The sequence below is a fragment of the Muntiacus reevesi genome, chromosome 20 (assembly GCF_963930625.1).
Source record: "Muntiacus reevesi chromosome 20, mMunRee1.1, whole genome shotgun sequence".
Lineage (NCBI taxonomy): Eukaryota > Metazoa > Chordata > Mammalia > Artiodactyla > Cervidae > Muntiacus > Muntiacus reevesi.
In genome coordinates, this window is record NC_089268.1 from 16,319,761 (window position 1) to 16,340,270 (window position 20,510).

Here is a 20,510-nt window from a genome sequence, read left to right on the forward strand (position 1 = left end):
CTGTCTCACTAGTTCGCCATACCAGTCCCAGGCAATCGATCATTACCCCATTTTATAAACAAAGAGTCCTTTGTTTATAAAGGTAACATGGTAGCTCCAAGAGTTTGGAGCTCTTGGATGGCACTGGATTTCAATCTTCTGACTCCACAGCCCAAGACTCCTTCCTGTGTACAAGGCAACCTCTCTAACTAGCCAGGGTGCCAGTAAGTGGTAAATTACCAAGTGCACCTGAAGTGCAGTAGACATCCAGCAAAGAGAAGGCCGAGGCAACTAGGGCCAACTTGGTGGGTGTTTTGCAGCCCAAGAGAATCACCCTGACAAATGCACAGCATTAGGAGACCCTGGGATTTGAAGTAGTGTGATTGAAAGAAAACCAGAGGGAAAGACAGAAGATCTGGCTTCTGGTTCTTTAACGTGACCTTGGGCAACTCTTCCTCTTTCTGGACCTTTGCGTCTCCATCTCTAAAACAGAAGTGTTGGAGCAAAATGGTCTCTAGGATCCAGAGAAGAGCAATAAAGTAAACAGTTTTCTGGAGCAGGACTTGAGGCAACAGATGTTGTTGACTTCCCTGTCTTTTGCCTCCTGCCAGGGTGGCTCAGTCAGTAAAGAATCTGCCTGCAATGCAGGAGACCTGGGTTCAATCCCTGGGTCAGGAAGATCCCCTGGAGAAGGAAATGGCAACTCACTCCAGTATTCTTGCTTGGAGAAACCCATGGACAGAGGAGCCTGGTGGGCTACAGTCCATGGGGTTGCAAGAGATAGACATGACATAGCAACTAAACCACCACCACCACCGCGGAATCTCCAAACCTTCAGGATGGTATTGAAACAGAAAACACTGTGGGCTGGGGCCAATGTCCAGGAGGAAGATCTGGGAAGGTCTGCAGCTCCGAGCTCTGCCCCAGCACTCCCAGTGCTTCACCAGATCTTCCGGCCAGTCCCAGGCTCTTCTCTTGCCATCAGATATATCCCAGTAAGGGTGCTAAGCTACATTCAGGGCACAGATGTGCCAGCCACTCCTTTGCATGCTGATCAAAAGTCATTTTACTTAATCCCCACAAAACCCTCTGAGGCATGTACTATTACTGTCTTTACTTTACAGATGTGGAAACTGGTGCAAGAAGAGGCTGAGTGGCTTCCTAGGTCAGAGAGTTGGTGAGTAGCAGAGATAAAATTCTCACCCTGGCACTCTAACTCCAGAGCTGGAGTGCTCACAGTGACTGGTTGTGGAATCAACTTGTTTAAGGAGAATCAAGGTAAGGATTCATTTTATCATTCATTCATTTTGTCACTCTCAGCATGGACCAGCCAGTTCCCCCCTTCTCTCACACCAGCTCTCAGTGCCTCCCTTCACCTCTCCCTGCCTTCTGTTATGTATTGTTTGGAACATACAGTCATAAGTATGCGGTTTGTTTTATAATCCAACCGACTCGGGGAGCACAGCTATCGTCATTTATGTCCCTGCCTTACCATCCTTCACCCCAGAGATTTATCACAGCAGGAATTGACTGACTACAAAATTCTTTCCATTCCTTAATCAAGCCCTTGGCTTTTCTTTCAGAGGGACTTAGACAGCGGAGCAGAACTCATTCTCAATCCCAAGCAGGACAATAATTCAACTTCATCTCATAAAACTGCTTTTGTAAGCTTCATGTGAAAAAATACAGAGAAGGATTAAGGGGAAAATCAGCTGTGGTCCCATCTCACATGCTGGTCGAGCAAATGATTGTAATATAAGGAAACGAGGTAAAAATAAAAACTTTGGGAAAATGTATTTACAGGATAGAATCGCTTCCAAGAAAGGAAATCAGACAAGACTTCAAGGAGGCATTAAAATGTGAATGACACTTGAAGAATGAATAGCATTTGGAAGAGGGTGAAGAGATGAGAGAACCTGGCAGGCCAGGTGGGGTAAGAGTATGGGTGAGGGCGCGGAGGCGGGAAGTGTGCAGGGGAGGTGGTGGGTGCAGATGGATGCCACCAAAGCGAGTGCAGAAGAAGGCGTGGAGGCTAGAAATGGGCTTTGGATACAGACTCTGTTTACATTCAAGTCCCCACCTCCAAGGGAAGTTACCTTAAGCTAGTTGCTGAGTCTCTCTGCACTTTCTTCTCTTCATCAATAAAGTGAGAATAATAATAATGACATAATATAGCCTGCATGAGAGGATTAAGTGACATAAATAACTTTAGAATATTAGATAAATTGGCATATAGTAAATTTTCGAGAAATGTTAGATGTTATTACTGTTGTTATTATTCAAGAGCAGAGTGGGAAATGAGAGAGCAGGTTAGGTTGGCACTAGCCTGAAGGTCGGAGAAGGCAATGGCACCCCACTCCAGTACTCTTGCCTGGAAAATCCCAAGGATGGAGGAGCCTGGTAGGCTGCGGTCCATGGGGTCGCTACCAGTCGGACACAACTGAGCGACTTCACTTTCACTTTTCACTTTCACACACTGGAGAAGGAAATGGCAACCCACTCCAGTGTTCTTGCCTTGAGAATCCCAGGGACGGGAGAGCCTGGTGGGCCGCCATCTATGGGGTCGCACAGGGTTGGACATGACTGAAGTGACTTAGCAGCAGCAGCAGCAGCCTGAAGGTGGCACAGCAGAGCATGCACACACCTGGAAGGTGAGGTCCAGGTGTGTGAGGTCCCTTTATGCAGATCAGCGGGCAGCACTGAAGTGCTTTGAGCAGACCTATGTAGGAGTTTGTGTGGTCAGACTGCTAGGAGAAGTATCTGAAAAGATAAGCACAAATGTATTGAAATCATCCAGGTTGCGAAGTTGGGAGTGGGGAGGGTGGGGACTATCACATTGAAGGGTATAATAGTGACCATAAAAGAGGGCGGATGTGAGAAGCAGAGTGGATCAGACCTCAGAGGTGCCTAGGTGTGAGGTCTGAGGGCAAAGATGATTGTGGCCAATGCCCACTTTACATTAGGAAGTCTACTTGGTGGGAAGGATGGTTGGTGTCCCTGAGAGATGCTGGAAAGATGACAGAAAGTGGGAGGGAAAAATGGGGAATGATGAGTTGCACATTAAATGTCTGGAGTTTGAGAATGCGGGGACACCCAGATCTTCTTGTTCAGGATGTAATTTAATAAGTGGATCAGGAAGAAATAGTCAGGGATATAGGGAAGGTGGAAGCTCAAGGGAATGGAGAAAATTCCCAAGGGAGAAAACCTAGAGTGAGAGAGCAGGAGGTGGAGGTTAGAAACCTCCGCTTAAAGGACTTTACTCCACCAGTGGTCCTGCACTGGCCACTTTACACGTTATGCATGAGCCTCCCTGCAAAGCAGAAATTGGTTGGTCCCATTTTATGGATAAGGAGGCTGAGACTCAACAAGACTAAGTAGCTTCTCCAAGATCACTTTGTTAGAGAAGCCAGACAAGGAGACAGAGAAACATCCCACAGAAGAGTAGAAAAACAGGCCCTTTATCAAGGGATTCAAAGAAGGGAAGAGGACTTAGAGTTTTGCTATCCAATGTCTCCATACCAGGACACACATAGAAAATATTGTGTGGCACATGGCGGGTCAGTAAAGAGGCTGATCTTCAAGGGGTGATTTGCCCTCCAGATTCCTCTGACTCTACGTGGCTAGTCACAGTCCTGAAATAATCAATATCTCACCACAGCATTAAGCTTCCCTGGTGGCTCAGATGGTAAAGAATCTGCCTGCAATGTAGGAGACCTGTGTTCGATCCTTGAGTCAGGAAGATCCCCTGGAGAAGGGAACAGCTACCCACTCTAGTACTCTTGCCTGGAGAATTCCATGGACAGAGGAGCCTAGTGGGTTACAGTCCATGGGGTCGCAAAGAGTTAGACACGGAGCAACTAACACACACACACACACTCTGACACTGAGAAGATCTAACAACTGGTATACCTGGGTACCCACCAATAAGAGCAGAAACTCCCTACAACACCAAGCATCATTTTGTTACACAATGAAGAGGTCCATCTTGGGGTCCTAGAGCAGGGGCTTAGGGAACCAGGTGGTAAAAAGGGACACATGGGGGACTCTGGCACTGGATTGAAAATATTTCTCTATTTTCATCACCCATATGGCTGAATGCTGCATCCCAGGCCTGCCTGTGGCCAACTTTTAGCACACCCGTGTGCCCTGGCACACCAGCTGGGACTGCTGGCTCAGAATTTGGTTACACAGTGTATTTGACCTGGCAGAGGAGTAGGCTGGGGGGATGGTGGTTGTAAAGCAGAACAATCAGACTTGGTGATTCGGAGGTCATTGATGGCCTTCAAGAGAGCAATTTCTGCAGTGATATGGATGTGGAAACCAGATTGCTAGTGGTTGGAACTGAGTGGGAGGTGAGGAAGTAGAGGCGGTGAACGTATAATACTTTTTCGAGAAGTTTAGCTGTGAAAGGAGGGTGGAAGGTGGGATGGGAGCTCAGGAGAAATCGGAGTGGAGGAAAGGCTTTCTTGGGAGTGGGAAGCACTTGGGTGTGAGCCAGAGCGAAGCATCCAGCATAGAAAGAAAACAAGAAGAGATCTTCCAAGGGAGGGTAAGGGAGGGGCAGGAAGTGTTCAGACAGGGACCCTGGAAAGTGGGGTCCTTCTACAGAGACCAGAGGAAATGAACAAAGAAAAAGGAGATGATAGGCATTTCGAGGTGGAGGGAAGTGCTCTGTGGTCTGGATCTTGCAAGGTGAGTGGTACCGAAAGAGGAAGTGGGATTTGAGGGGAGAGGAAGGTTGGAACCACCTCCTGAGGATGAGACGGGCGATTTTCCAGGGAATATATATGTGTGTTTCAGGCAGAAATGAGGCCCACTGTTTTCAGTATATGGTGGTGGAAACTCAGAGAGGTCCTGGGACTTTGTCCTGCCATTTGTCACCCTGAGAATGACAGAAAGAACCAGTATGTATGTGCTCTAGGATTTCGGGTAGTCTGGAGCAAGTGGGGACATACTGAGGGTGTGGTGAACTTGGAGTCCTTGTGAAAGATGGACTGTGGGATCTGAGGTACGCAGGCTAGTGAGGATGGGCAAGGGTTACTGATGGGGAGTGGACTTTCTCTGAAGTGGAGCTAGGGTTCAATAGATGTATAGTGGGAGATGGATAAGAACACGTGGCCAAGAGCAAATGCAAAGATAAAGTTCCAGGTTTGGAGGCTGGTGCTGAGTGTTGCCTGTTGGTAGGAGACCCACACTTGCTCTTTCATACTCTCCCCAGTACCACAGGGCTTCCCATGGGGTACAGTGGTGAAGAATCTGCCTGTCAACACAGGAGATGCAGGTTCAATCCCTGGGTTAGGAAGATCCCCTGGAATAGGAAATGGCCACTCACTCCAGTATGCTTGCCTGAAAAATTCCATGAACAGGGGAGCCTGGTGGGCTACAGTCCATGGGGTCACAAAGAGTCAGACACGACTGAGCATTGCACCACCGCCTGTACCACAGAGATGTGAAAAATTCATTTCCAAGACTCCCTTGACAGCTAGATTCTGCATAAGACCCTCTGGGAGGAGGCACTCCAGTGAGACTAGAAGGCATGCAGAAGGTTGAAACTGTTTTCTGCGTGAGGCAGCAGCATTAGCAGGGATGTGGGCTCCTGGGTCTCTGGCTGGTGTCAGCAGCGGTTCCACTCGTGTCTCAGAGGGCAGGCTCCTGGGATCTGGACCCTTGCCCCTTTTCACTCCTTCAGCTCTATGAGCAGTAATGGCTATGTGAAGTATCAATCTCTGGGGAGTTGCATCTTCTCTTCTTCGCTTTTAAAATCCAAACAACCCCTTTACTACGTATTCCCTATATTAAATCCCCTCTCTTTGAAATACCTGAGATGGTTTCTGCTTTCCAGATGAGACAGTTTTACCTGTTAGAAAGCCCAGGTTGTGACTGGGCATATGATATGGATGGCTAAAGTAAAGAGGAGATGAAGGGCTTGGGATGGGGATTTCTGAGGTCAAATAATTGAGAGATCAGGGAGTGAACAGCTCTGCACAATTCATAGCTGAAGCTACAGACTCACCCTTTCCTCAGGGCTCTGAATTCTATTGGGATCAATAACGTTTCTTCCCAGCTTTCACCCAGCCAGAGCACTGTTCTTACCCCACCTCCCCAAGTTAATGTTATCTTCTGGACCTCATGGGTCCCACTGACTGATCAAACAGTGATATGTGTATTATCCATTATCCCTGTTACTCCCTCCTAAACTATGTCCACTTCATAGTTTTCCCACCTCCCCAAATCTCTAGGAATGTATTTTGTCTCCTGTTTTTGACAGTATTCTTCCTCAAAATAATTTCTTAATCTGGAGCCCATGGAGATTCTAAGGGTTAGAATTTGCACAGTTAATTGCACATGTATGTGCATGTGCTTTTTTTTTTCTTTAACTGAGAGAGAGGATATCATATTTATCACAGTTTCAAAGGGATCCTTGTTCCCTTCACATTGGGTGTGGTTCTAGGAAGAAAAAGAACAATCACTGATGAATGTCCAGAACTTAATTTGCTCAAGATCTCTAACTTTTTCCTGTGATCTTAAAAAATCCATTTTCACTTTCTAGGATTCAGCTTCTTCATCTGTAAAATGGAAGTAATAATTCCTACCCTTCAGGATTATTATAAGGATTAGAAATAGTATAAAAGTCAGCACAGTAAAAAAAAAAAAAAGTCAGCACAGTGCTGGGCATGGGTGACTTTTAATAAAAGTCAGCTATTGGAATTGGGGCTTCCCTGGTGGCTCAGATGGTAAAGAATTTGCCTGCAATGGAGGAGACCTGGGTTTGCTCCTTAAGGTTGGGAAGATCCCCTGAAGAAGGGATTGACACCCACTCCCTGTCTTGCCTCTCTTGCTTGGAGAATTCCATGGACAGAGGAGGCTGGTGGGCTATAGCCCAGGAATTGGAACTGAGCTAGTTTGGTTCCTCCAGAAACAGACCATTAGAAGGAATTTCAGAACAAGTTTGGGAGGTTACCTGGAAATGTCATTGGGGAGTGGGGTAAGGTAGGTGAGAAGTGAAGAAAGAAAGGGGAATTATCCAATAAACCAAGTATTTCCAGTTGGAGCTCATTCTACTGGGGATCTCTGAGATACAGTGTGAGGCACTCTGAATTGTCCCCTCCAGGGGTGAAGGAATGGAGGATTTATCTACCTGATTGCCATCTATCATTGACTGAGGGCTTCCAGGGACATTAACTCTCCAGCACAACTGGCTCCCTTGACCAGGAAAAACCCTCTGGCATGAAGTCTTAGGTGTTTATAGTATCAAGTTAGTTGTATAAAGATGAATGCTCAAGATATAACAGCAGATCAATGACAGCAACTGCCACAGTGACCAATATGAAGCCTTTCCCCTATTCCCACAATCATCATTGATAAAATCCCCAGTCCTTGCCCCACGGGCCCTTAGCTTGTCCTCTGGGCTCTGTACTGGACTAGCACTAAAGTATCTTGTGCACGCATGTCTGTCTCTTCAGGAGAACTTGAAGCTCTTTGAAGGCAGGGGTTGTATCTCACCCTAATTCTGTGATACTGGAACCTGACATAATGACTGATACAAAGTGGAAATATCTGGTACATGTTTATAATGAATGAACTGCCCTCAGAGTGGCTGTCTGGAGGTTTCTGAGAACCTCACTCTGCCAGAGGGGCGACACCATTAGACATTCCACTCACGCAGTAGGAGATTTATGGCCCCTCCTGTTTCTGTGGCAGGTGCCTTTATCACAGCCTGTATGGTTCCTGAATCATTTGCCGAGGGATTCAGGTCTCAATATTTTAATCTCCAAAGCGATGATATTAGAAATTCAGTTTTTAAAAGGAACTGTTTAGGGTGTCAGCACGTTATGATAATTATCTGGGAGGATCGCCCCCCCAACACTGCTTCTTCTTGAACTGCACTTGTAAGCTCTTTTTCACCTTAATACAGAGAATAGGAAGAATAGGAACTATTTATGTGTGTGTCCCCCACCCCCAACCTCATCCTCATCTCCCGTTCCCATATTGCCAACACATGGGGAGTGTACTCTGTTCCCCGGAGCACACGCCTGAATAAGCCTGATTGCTTTCCTGTATTTCTTTATAAAACTTTAAATATTCATTGCGCCATCAAATTAAATGGGATTCTTTGGCTGTCATTCTTTTCAACACGCTGAGTACTTTTCTCCAGTACCTGCCCTACCACCATCTGAAGCCTCTAGAGACTCGGCATTTATCTAACATTATCCCCTATAAGCTTGGCTCCCGATCAAGTGAGAGGGATGCTAATAGAAACAGAAGAGTGGGCCTTGTTTCTGAGATCAGGTGCTCGGTTGGAGATCTGAGGGGCAGCAGAGAAAGACCGTTTCTGGTAGCTCAGAGAAGAAGATTTGAGAATGAGAGGCCGCGCAGAAGAAGACATAATGGAGCGGGCCAAAGGTGAAACGGAAACCACCCAACAGGTCTGTATCAGCCATCATTCGTCCCTCTTTACCGAGTTTAAGGTCAGAATTCAGGAGTTCAATATTACCTGAGCCAGAAACAAGGAACTGAGTTAAATGACATTTGGAAGTCCCTTCTAGCCCCTCAAGTCATTAAATTTCTTTGTCCGGCAGTGATAGAAGCTTAACAAGGAAGGCCTGATGGGACTCTACAAGAGAAATTGAGGGAGGGAAACATGAATATGCAAATCCGGCTGAATATTAAGTATAGCATTGTGTTAAATTTCAATGCAATACATTATATTTTAATCTACTTCCTCTGCTTGTGCGGTCCTTTAACATGGGAACAGATCGGCGAACTGCGGACTAACGTACCAGGGACGGGATCACCATCTCCGCGCAAAAGCAATTTATAACTAGCCTGAATTGGATGAAGCGCCGCGCGGGAGAAAGCCCCGCGCTGCGGCTGCAGCAGGATCGGCGCGCTGCCGGGTGCAGAGGGCGGGGCGGGGGGCACGGCAGGCGGGCAGCGCTGCAGACTGCTCTGCGGGCCGCCCACCGTCGCTTAACTCGCCGCAGTGCGGGACGCGGGAGTTTGCCCAGCTGCGGGCCGGCGTGCTTCAGGAGCACGCGGTGCTGGACAGCGCACTGCGCCCTCGGCCTAGGGAAGTCTCTGAGGAATAGAAAGACTAGCATCACCTGGACCATGAAGCGGGTAGTGCAATGGGGAAAGCCCGGGTGATAGACGTCTCCCCAACACAAGTACCAGGTCGCAGCGTGGAACTGAGTGAAGCCCGCCTCCTTGCAGGGCCTCGACTTTTTTCATCCGCAAAACGAGAATCTGTTCCAGATGCTGTGACAGGACCTTCAGTGTCCTGGTCGGCTATGAATCAGTTGCCTGTGAATGCGATAGATGCCGTAGGACAGTGGCTCTCAGATCTGGCTAGCCATCAGTACTACCTGTGGTGGGAAATAAAATCCCTATTTTCAGGCCTAAGTGTGGAGTTCTGGTTCTGTAGGCTTAGGATAGGACTAGCAATGTACATTTTTAACATGCATCTTGATTGCCTTTTTCCAGGCACCTGTTCAGAGAAGTCTGAGAAATATTGCATTTGGCATATCTTTCTGATGTTTTGATTTTCTGATCTCTCCACCATGACTTCTCTGCCCTCATATCCCCTACCCTCTGTGCAGCACACACACATACACACATGCGCACACACACACACTCAGGCATCCCCATGCACAAATAACATATTTAGTCCCCAAACTTTGAACGTACTCATTATGTTCCAGTGAAACCTTAGTTTTCTCAAAGAAAGATAAACCATCTATAAGACAAAGCATTTTCCCTCAAGAGGTCCTAGTCTCACAGGGAAGACAGGCAGACAGCTAACTGTGATACAGAGCGATAAAGGCACCCTCAGCAGTGTGTGTAGCTGAGTGCCGCATAGCCCAGATGTGCAGGCTTCTGCTGTGTGCTCAGTGGGGTGGATGGCTGTCGCCCTTGGGCAGGGTGTCACTCTCCCAGGCCTGCTGCATGACTTTTTCATACAGTTTCCTCCGTGTCGTGGATAGCTCTCCATCTGTGTGGTGCATAGCACCCCGCCAAGTAGAGTGATAATTGCTTTGCTCATTCATCGTGGCATCTCAGGGGACACCTGACTTGCCAAAAGAGCTTCCTCTATCTAGTCTTCTGCATCACTGTCTTCCCATGTATCCTTTTGTCTTCCCATGTATCCTTTTGTCTTCCTCTTTTTCCAAGCTTCTCATTCTCTCCCTTCTTATTTACATGTCTCTACTTTGACATCCTCAACTCCCAACAAAGAGTGTCTTTTCCCCCCTAACTCCATTCCTTGTCCCAAGCTGCCAGATACCATCTGTGCTGAGGGTGGTTTTGTAGTTGCTGCTAATGAGAGAGGTCCTTGAAGAGAGGAAGTTGGATTGTTCATCACAACATATTATGGTGAGAATGGAACGAGGTTTAGCTTCAGCACAGCGACACTTTAGCTAGCTTGGTGCTAAGAAGATAGAATTAGCAAAGCAGGATCCAGGTAGAAATCAAAGACCTTAGCAGTAACTGCAACCAAACTGGCTCAGAATTGATCATATCTCCCTCTTGCCCAGAGGTCTGTGCACAAGACTCCTTACTCCTTCTGTTCAGCTCAGTTCAGTCACTCAGTCATGCCTGACTCTTTGTGACCCCATGGACTGCAGCACACCAGGCCTCCTAGTCCATTACCAACTCCCAGAGCTTACTCAAACTCATGTCCATTGAGTCACTGATGCCATCCAACCATCTCATTCTCTGTCATCCCTTTCTCCTCCTGCCTTCAATCTTTCCCAGCATCAGGATCTTTTCACATGAGTCAGTTCTTCGCATCAGGTGGCCAAAGTATTGGAGTTTCAGCTTCAACATCAGTCTTTCCAATGAATATTCAGGACTTATTTCCTTTAGGATGGACTGGTTGGATCTCCTTGCAATCCAAGGGACTCTCAAGAGTCTTCTCCAACATCATAGTTCAAAAGCATCAATTCTTCAGTGCTCAGCAGCACCTTTCTCCTTGGCAGAGAGCATCCTTTACCCTATTGCTTGTCTTGCATGCTCTCTTTTGCTAACCTACTACTTGGTATCCCATTACTGCTCATCTCTTCTCTCTTCTCATGGGCCTGATGCTTTGGAGATCATTATCATTACTGTGTACTCTATAGACATATCCATTTTTGAATATCCAAACCTTTTCCCTTTCATCCAGGACATCATTCTGATGGAGACTCTCTTCTAGGTCCTCCCATGTAAACCACAAGTTTCTCAAGCTTCATACAAGTCCACACATATAATTAGAAAGTGCCAGAACCCCTTATCCCTATTCTGACAGTTTTTCTTTTCAAAGTCATAGTAATACTCCCTTGAATGAACCTGATTTCTAAGCCATGCCAGTTTTCACCAATGATGGCCATATTTTTAATGCCACATTCCTGTTTGCAACAGGTAAGATTTGGAATGATATTTCAGTGTCTGCTTCAGCTCTAAGCAAAGTTTCTGATGTATGCCATATACGCATAGCATCGGGACTCCCCAATTTTCCCCCTAGACCATTTCTTATGTTTGACTTTCTTGCTGAGACTGTCCTGGAACATGCTTCCCAACGTGAGTGGTTCTTTCTCCCTGAATCTAAGCCCTGTTTCTTGTGTCAGTCTATCAGGTTGATGGCTGATGCCGCAGAGCAGAAATCTCATCTGAAGCCAAGAGTATGCCCTCCACAGAACTCAGCATACTCGCATGACCACAAACACCCACTGTGGTATCCCACCATCACATTGGCCTCCTTGGATGTGGAAGCCAGTTCAGATCCGACTGCAGTTTCCTAGCTCCTCCTTCTGCTGTAACAAGGACTAATGGATGGACACTCAACAGAGGGAATTGGACATGTTTCCAACAGTTCCCTCGGCTCCAGCCCTATCCAGCCCTTCTCTTGTCTCCTGGCCCCTATATTTAATTGTCATGACAACTCATCAAGTTATTAGTGTTCCTTTTTTATGGGTAGAAGCTGAAGCTCACAGGGGTTATAATCTGCCCATGCTGCTGCTGCTATGTTGCTTCAGTCATGTTTGATTCTTTGTGACCCCATAGACTGTAGCCTTCCAGGCTCTTTAGTCCATGAGTTTCTCCAGGCAAGAATACTGGAGTGGGTTAGCCATGCCCTCCTCCAGGGTGTCTTCCATGCTATTTGCCCATAGTAAACAGTAAGCCTGTGACTGTAACCCAGGCTATCAGCCTTCTTCACCCAGGAAAGATTCTCAGACTGCATGAGCTTTTAGCTTTAGGGTGAAAAGAAGAACTCTTTCCCTATGAGTGCCTCCAAGATGAATGGCTCTTCTCATTCTTAGTTTGGCCATAGGAAGTCATAGAATTTTAAGGACATGAAATATGCATGGCAAATGCCATCGGTGTCCTGCCCACATCCCCTTAGCAGTCACTGGTTCTGTGCCTGCTGAAAGTCTCTTATTGCAAGCACCTGCATCTCCCTGCCTGAGGGCTTTCTCTAGCAGTAAGAACGTGCACCCCCTCCCTCAGCCCACAGAAAACACTGTAAATGCTAGGGAGTTAACACCCCGAGAGAAGCATCCAATCAATGACAAATTGGAATTTTGTGATGAATTACCTTGTCACCCCCTCATGAGGACACCTCTGGAGCACGTGTCCTGGACCATCTCCCATAAGTTCCCGGTGGGATTGAATCCCAGTCATTCACGGTCATTGTTCATACAGACCTTGTATTGGCTTCTTTCCCCATCTGACTTCCTGATTCTACTGCTGGTACTTCCTGGACTCATGTCTTAAATAAACTACTTGTGCTTGAATCCTAGGTTCAGTGTCTGCTTCTCAGAGAAGCCAGGATAAGACAGTCAACTTGGAATCTTAGAGGTCCTCTAGTTTAGCCATCTCATAACTAAATTAAGCCCCAGAGAGAGAGGAGACCTGCATACCTGGCAGCCACATACCAGGCAGAGATGGACCAGAGCCACAGATGTCTCCAACATTTAGTCCAGCTCCCACTCCATTTGGGGGTGCCCTCCTATAACCCCTGGCAACCACATCCCCAGAAGTCATATATCACTAGGAATGCACCACCAGGAACTAGTGGAACTGGTTGGAAAGTGGAATGACGATGGTAGAGAAAGAGGGAATGAGAGTAGAAAAACCTGCAGTCCATAAATCTCATTATGATTCACCCCTGTGCTTTGTCTGTCAACAAGTCATATCATTCTGCCTCTCTGGCCAGCTATGGGCTGCAGGAATCTGCAGCCTCGACCCAGGTTAATTGCACAGTTCTTCTGAGACTTTAGAAACAGAGAGATTAAAACAAACTCTGTGCTTGTGTCCTGGCAAGCTGCTGTATGCTGTCTCAAGCAGCCTCTGGTACTGCTGAACGCTGGCCTTGGTGCTGGAAGCTGGGTTGGCCTGGGTTGATCTGGACTGGGCTGCTGGAGGTTAGAGATTCAGAACATCTTCACAGCTGAACAGGAGCTTTGTAATCACGTATATTACCTCCCTTGTACAGGAGGAGATGTGAGACCCAGAGGAAAGATGGGAGTTCTCCAATGGCATGATTACACCTGCTATTTAAGCAGATCAAATATAACTTGGCTTTGATTACCTCTGTCAATGGAGGGGAAGAGGAAGCTCATAGAATTCTAAATAGCATGTAATACAAAATAATTTCTATTTTGAGTATAGACTCAAAGCCATTTGGGGCAGCAGGGGTTGCAGGTGTACTTTTGTAATCACGTTGAGCCTTACTGAATGAGGCAAGAGACAGAAAGATGGAGACGGTAGGGAGAAAAGACAGGAGTAGCCAGCCTAGGATTAAGGGTGCCCTGTGGACGGGCTACATGAGGGAAACTACAAGCCATTCCACAAGTACAAACATATGTCCTTCACCAGGCCTTACAACATTGCCCCACATACACACGCATGCACACACACACACACACACACACACCCCATGATTTTAAGAGCATCTTATCTGCCACCTCTTTCCAGAATCTCCAGCATACACCTTGCCTTGTCAGCCTACCACATGCATTCTGAAGTCCTTCATCTTTGGTCCATCCAAACATCTTCCCCTATACCTCTGCTGCTCAGCCCTTGGAAGAAAAGGTGCATACTGAAAGTTCGGTCCCTGAGTGGGGAAGATCCCCTGGAGGAGGGCATGGCAAGCCACTCCATCCAGTATTCTTGCCTGAAGATTCCCATGGACAGAGGAGCCTGCTGGGCTACAGTCCATAGAGTCACAAAGAGTCGGACACAACTGAAGCAACTTAGCACTTATGAACTGTGACCAGAGTTTGAATCTCATGCCTCAATCTAGACCCTATCTTCCTTGGCACTTGGGCTTAGATGATCTACCTTTTTCTGGAGAAGGAAATGGCAACTCACTCCAGTATTCTTGCCTTGAAAATTCCATGGACAGAGAAGCCTGGCGGGCTACAGTTCATGGGGTCGCAAAGAGTCAGATATAACTGAAGCAACTAAGCACGTATGATCTACCTTTTTCGTTGTCTGCTATGGCAGTCCTAACCTTCCTCAACTTTGCTTTTCCTTTTTGAAATATTTACTTATTTTTGGCTGCCCTAGGTCTTGGTTGCTGCATGCAGGCTTTCTCCAGTTGCAGAGAGTAGCGGCTTCTCTCTACTTGCAGTGCACAAGCTGCTCATTGTGTCAGCTTCTCTTGTTGAGCAACACAGGCTGTAGGATGCTCAGGTTTCAGCAGTTGCTGCTGTGGTCTCAGCAGTGACAGCTCACAGGCTCCAGAGCATAAGCCTAGTTGTGATGCATGGCCTTAGCTGCCCTGCGACATGTGGGATCCTCCCGGACCGGGGATAGAACTGGCATCCCCTACATTGCAAAGTAGATTCTTAACCAGTGCACCACCAGGGAAGCTCCTTCTTCAACTTTTCCGAAGATCTTTAACTTCCCATTTCCTCTCTGTAGATGACAACCGTTCCCTGTTAACAATGAACAATTGGGCTATTAGGCATGGATTCCCTCAACTCCATTAAAAGTCCATCTGCTCTCACAATTATCCATTCCTTCTTTCGTTCTTTCATAAAGAAGGAAATGTTCTTCTGCCCAAGGAAAACCCCTCTATCTGTGATGTAGAGCCTTTCTCCTATCTCGCCACGGAAATCTTTCCATCAATAAGGCACCCTCTTCGCATCTACCTCTCCCTTCCACTGACTCTTACCTCTCAGCACAGAAGCAGTTTCAAGTCTTTGTCATTTTATAAAGTCTCCTTCTAACTAATCATCTCCTTTTTCACCTTCCTTGAAAAACCAGATTTTCTTTAAAAAGCAGCATACATTTCTCTCAACCCCATTCATCCCTCAGTCCACTGCACAATGGTATTAGTTAAATCACTTCACTGATACCACATTTGTTTAGGACACCAATGACCTCCTAATTGCGAAGTCCACTTAGACTCCTCACCTGCAATCCACTTCTTAGTTCATTTTCCCTACCACTTCACAGTTTTGAGCACCTTAAAAATCATTCTTCTTCCTTGGTATTTGTGACCATGGTGCTTTTTCCCCTCTTAGATCACTCCTCAGTTTCTTGAGCACTCCTTAAAGATTTTGGTATTTGCCAGGATCCTGCACTCGATCCTCTCCTCTTCTCACCTTATTCCTTCTCCCCAGGGAAGCCCAACCATGCTCCTGGGCTTCTCTCCCATGAGTTCATTGCTCCCAAATGCATGGCCCAGCCTAGCCCTGTCCTCTATACCAGGCACGAATATCCACCTTCACTGGGTGCTCACAAGCACCTCAAACTCATCCTATGCTCTGCAGAAATTATCACCCTTTCCCCACAAGTAGTTTTTTCTCTTATTTTCTATAGCAAAGACCTTGAATCACCAACTCCATTCCCCACCTTCCTCATCTTCCTATACTAGTATTCCATACATTACACATCTGTAGTTACCCATAACTAGTCTTAAGGGCATTCAACACACACTTGTTTATTTGCCAGTTAAACATTTTCATTTGATTTTTAGGTGCTTGTCTGTGTATGTATCTGTCCTTGCTTTATTTTTAGTAAGAACAATTCTAGACAGGAAAAATGCAAATTATCATTCGTCATCTATACTTCAGTGTCGTTAAGTTTTCTGATAGGAGAATATGAAAGGAACACAGGAAGAAAGCCTGAGGGCCTTAGAAAGTACCAAATGAAAACAACCCAAGGTGGCTGAAGCACGTGAGTCAACTCTGCCAACTTCTCAATTTTCTCTCAGCCTCGGCGTGCAGTGTTCACTAGCTTCAATTTATAAGAAGCTTGTTATTGCTTCACATCTATCTCAAGCCTGACCCATCTGTGTCTGGATCCCATTGACTCTTGCACCTGGGGAGATTTAAAGATTTAAGACAGAGTTGTCTGGTCTATAAACATAGCTATATTTTTCCTCCTCTCTCTCTCTTTCTCTCTTGCTCTCTTTCTTGCTTTTACTTAGCTAGAATGTAATTAAATTTGAATTGCAGCCAAAGCCGATTTGTGAGACAAGCATTTGGTTAGTAATATCAAGCCAACCAGGTTAAAAAAACATCAGCAAAACTTCAAAAAGACCAATAATCACATTGTGATTGAAATTCAGGCCTTCTCTTCTCATCCTCTCTCCTATTAACTTGGACAAGAGCTGGAATTCCTCTTGGGACTCTTGGCTCATTGCATTTTGCAGAAAGGTCTAGGTGTATGTGTGCACATTGCACAGAGGAGCAATGGGACTAGATGTTTATATACACATAGCACAGAGGGAAGGGCCACGGCAGCCCCCCCTAACCATAAGTTGAGGATTTCTAGTTTGACTAACAGATTCCAGGATATTAGAAGAGGACTAGATGTAGCAGAATTGGGGGTTAGAAAATTAGGATAGGGACAATGATGGAGGGACAGTGAAAGAACAAGGTAGAATCAGATGGCTGGAACATCAAATTTTAGAATATGAGGATGGAATATAAGAAGAAAAATGAGATTAAGAGTTAGAGGGAAGGTCTTTGAGGATCATTCTTTCATAAAACAACAGATTTTAAGATTGGAAATGAACTTAAGTGGTGTCTATTCTCACAACCTTTCATTATCCTACTGATGCAGAAATGGAGGCTCAGGAAGGAAAAGGACTTACTCAAGGAAACCCAGTCACATTCGATCAATTACTGACACATAGTAACAGGTCCTAGGTTGTGCCTGCTGGTCTGGGAACTTACATGGTGTCCTTAGATACAGTGTCTGCCTTCCTGGGATATTATACCTGAATAACAATGAATACGTCTCTCCCTGACAGCCTGCACCCTCAACTTTCTGTGACCCGCAGCACACTTGCTCCTGGTTAGCTGTGACCTTGGCCCTTTCTTCCCCAGATTTTCTCAGGATCATTTTTGGAGAGCTCCTTGAGGGGAACTGAGTACAGTCAGGAGTGTGTATGTGTGTGTGTGTGTGTGTGTTCACATGAGTTTCTTGGGCAAGCAGGAGCCCACTGGCCAACTCTCATTCCCTCTAAATACCAGAGAGAAAGAGTCATAGAATGTTTATTACTTTGGGTTCTCCATGCCTCTGTACCCTTCCTAAATGTGGCCAGCTCTTCATAACTCTCCTCCGTAGACATGTCAGGTAGATCTCCACTACCTCCCAGTGGTTGTTATGTAAACCCTAAAGGGCAGGAATGATGATAGTACTTTCCTGCTGGAAGTGGATTTTCTATCTACACTTGTTGAATGGATGGGTGGATGAATCAATGGATAGATAAATATCCATTTATGAATAGATATCTATTATGGATATCTATCTATATAGATATATATCTATCCATATCTATTTATAGATAGATAAATAATGGGCATTGAATGAAGAAAAAGAACCCCAGAAAGTGAAACAACCTACCCAGGCTCACACAGTTGGTGTTGGGCAGAGCTGAGACTGAAAGGCAGGGCTTCTAACTCCTGATCCCATGCTCCACGTGGCCCCCTGAGCGAAGACCTTGAAAGGCAGAGGCAGGCATAGGAATGAGCCAGAGGATGACCAGCTTCTTGGTTAAAGCCAGCTCAGCACCCTTGTGTGAAGTCCCTTAGAACTTAAGAAAAAAGAGCATCAAATCTAGAGTCCAAAGAACTGGGTTCCCGTCCAGGCTTTGATGTTGGGTGTACAAGTCACAGCTCCTCTTTCAGTGTCAGTTTCCTTGTTTGCAGGATAGGTTATATTTGACTGCCTAGCATTCAAAGGGCTCTGATGGGATATTCTAAGACATTCTAGGTGCCAATGGATACTCAAGTTCCATTAATTCATTTAGCCAACAAATAATAATAGCAATAATAAAAATAATCATTATGACCGCTATATTTTCCAGCTGGATGGGAGATATTTGGCTGGGAGGCTCTTCCTCCCTGTTGCTATTTGGGGAATTCAGAGCTAAATATAGCCCAGTGCCAGGCATTCCAAACACCATCGTCTCAAATTAGGAAATACGTTTGCACCTCCTATCAACAGTCCTGTGGCAGACATGCTGACAACTCTGGCAAAGATGCAAGAAGACTGTTTCTGCCCATGAAAAAAATCTATATCTGCCTCCTGGAAAAAATGGTCCAGAGATTCTGTGGATAAAACTGACAGCAGAGTAAAGGGGAACCATAGGTAAGGATTGACCCTATCACTCCAGAGGCCTGGTGTATAATTTCTACTATCTACTGAACACCTACTACATGCCAGGGTGTGTGATAAGCGGTTTGTATATGCTATTTCAGTCCTTATGGTAACCTTGAAAAGTAATCTCTCAAGGCCACATAGCTTGGAAGTAACAGAGAAGAGATATGTAACTTTGGCTGTCTCAAGGTCTATGCATCTTCCACTGCATTGGACACCTCTCTGCAGTTTCTTCCTCTCCTCCTTCCTTGAGCACCTCTGGATATTTAACCACCTTTCTTACTTTTGTTGTTGGTTAGTTGCTAAATCATGTCTGACTCTTTTGCAAGCCCATAGACTGTATCTCCAGGCTCCTCTGTCCATGGGATTCTCCAGACAAGAATACTGGAGTGGGTCCCTCCTCCAGGGGATCTTCCCGACCCAAGGATAGAACCCACATCTGGTGCATTGGCAGGCAGATTCTTTACCACTGAGCCACCAGGGAAGCCCTTCTTTCTTTTAATATATATTTATCTGGCTGCACCAGGGCTTAGTTGCGGCATGCAGGATTTTTAGTTGCAGCATGTGAACTCTTAGTTGCAGCATGTGGGATCTAGTTCCCTGACCAGGAATCAAACCTGGGCCCCCTGCATTGGGTGTGCAAAGTCTTAACCACTGGACCACCAGGGAAATTCCACTTAACCATATTTCTGACCTTGTACTAAACATACAAAGGTAAGACTCCATTCTTGCCCCCAAGGACCCCCCAGTTAATGCTCCATGGATAACTTTGACCATCTAAATTCAGCATGACACAAACAATAATAAAGATAAATACAGGGTGAGGTGGGAACATAGACTGGGAGTGTCAGGATATACTCCAGAAAGCAAGTAAATTTGAGTCAAAACATAAAGGGTGACCCATAGCTGACAAAGCATCAAGCAGTAGATGGCCCTCAGCAGAAGGAGCATAGAGACCAAGGAAAGGCTCGCTGAGGTGGGGGGCGGCTCCTGGTATACGATGGAGTCCTGTCCCTTCTGTATCACTCCATCTCCACTCCCAACAGGAAATGGCCCCCTGAAGGGTGAAGAACCCTTCACCCTGAAGGAGAAGAACCAGATCAAGGCACCCTGAATTAAGGCCTCTCGCTGCTCCTTCCCCACATGAGAGAAGCATCAAGTCCTTTCCCTTGAAAATCTCAACCTTCAGATTCAGGGGTTAAAAAAAATAACATGTGGGAACCTGGATGGTGGCAGCCTGGGGCCAGAAAAACTTTAGGAAACCCCGGTCATTTGTTTGGCCTTCAAACCGAGCTCTGCACCCCTGGCATCTGAGACTGGACAGCGTCTCCTGGGAGTCGACGCTTTTCTAGTTGAAATTGACTGCTGCCTTTGGCTCTTAGCGCCTTCCCATGGGCAGGTAGCTCTTGGGAGATGACTGTAATGTCTCACTAAGCAGCATCCACTCCTGCCTCCCTCCTCAGACACCGTCTTCCTCTACCCCGCTCCTCAGACCTTTACTCACCCCCTTGTTCCACTGTTTCCTCCTCCTTCTGTCTGAACCCTCCCCACTCACATCCCCATCCTGCCTCCCACTTCTCACCTCCATCCCTCCTCATTCTCCCCCAGCACTTCTCTCTCCCGCCTTACTTCGCGATGTTAGAACAAAAAACAAGTCCCTTTTTATGTGTTGTTCCTAAACCCAAGCCAATAAAGTGCTCCTTTCATTTGAGGAGAAGGGAAAGCAATAACTCAGGCATTAGCAAGGAGCACAACACACTTATTTGTAGTCTTCATGGAGCTCTTTGGGGCTTCTCCCACATTAACGTCTGCTCCCAGAGCAGTGAGAGCGTGGGGTACAAGATGCAGGAAATGGCCCAAGGGGCATGCAAACAGCAGGCTTGACAGGACTGTGACCTGGCACCTGTCCCCTGCCCATCACTCTTGGGCCCTCC

General features: G+C 46.3%; 1 non-coding gene across 1 annotated transcript; it reads right to left on the reverse strand.

The window, feature by feature from the left end:
- Positions 1-19,172: 19,172 nt before the first annotated feature.
- On the reverse strand, positions 19,173-19,245 carry TRNAG-CCC (transfer RNA glycine (anticodon CCC)). Its single transcript has one exon. It is a non-coding gene; the product is annotated as a tRNA-Gly (tRNA).
- Between the last annotated feature and the right edge of the window lie 1,265 nt (positions 19,246-20,510).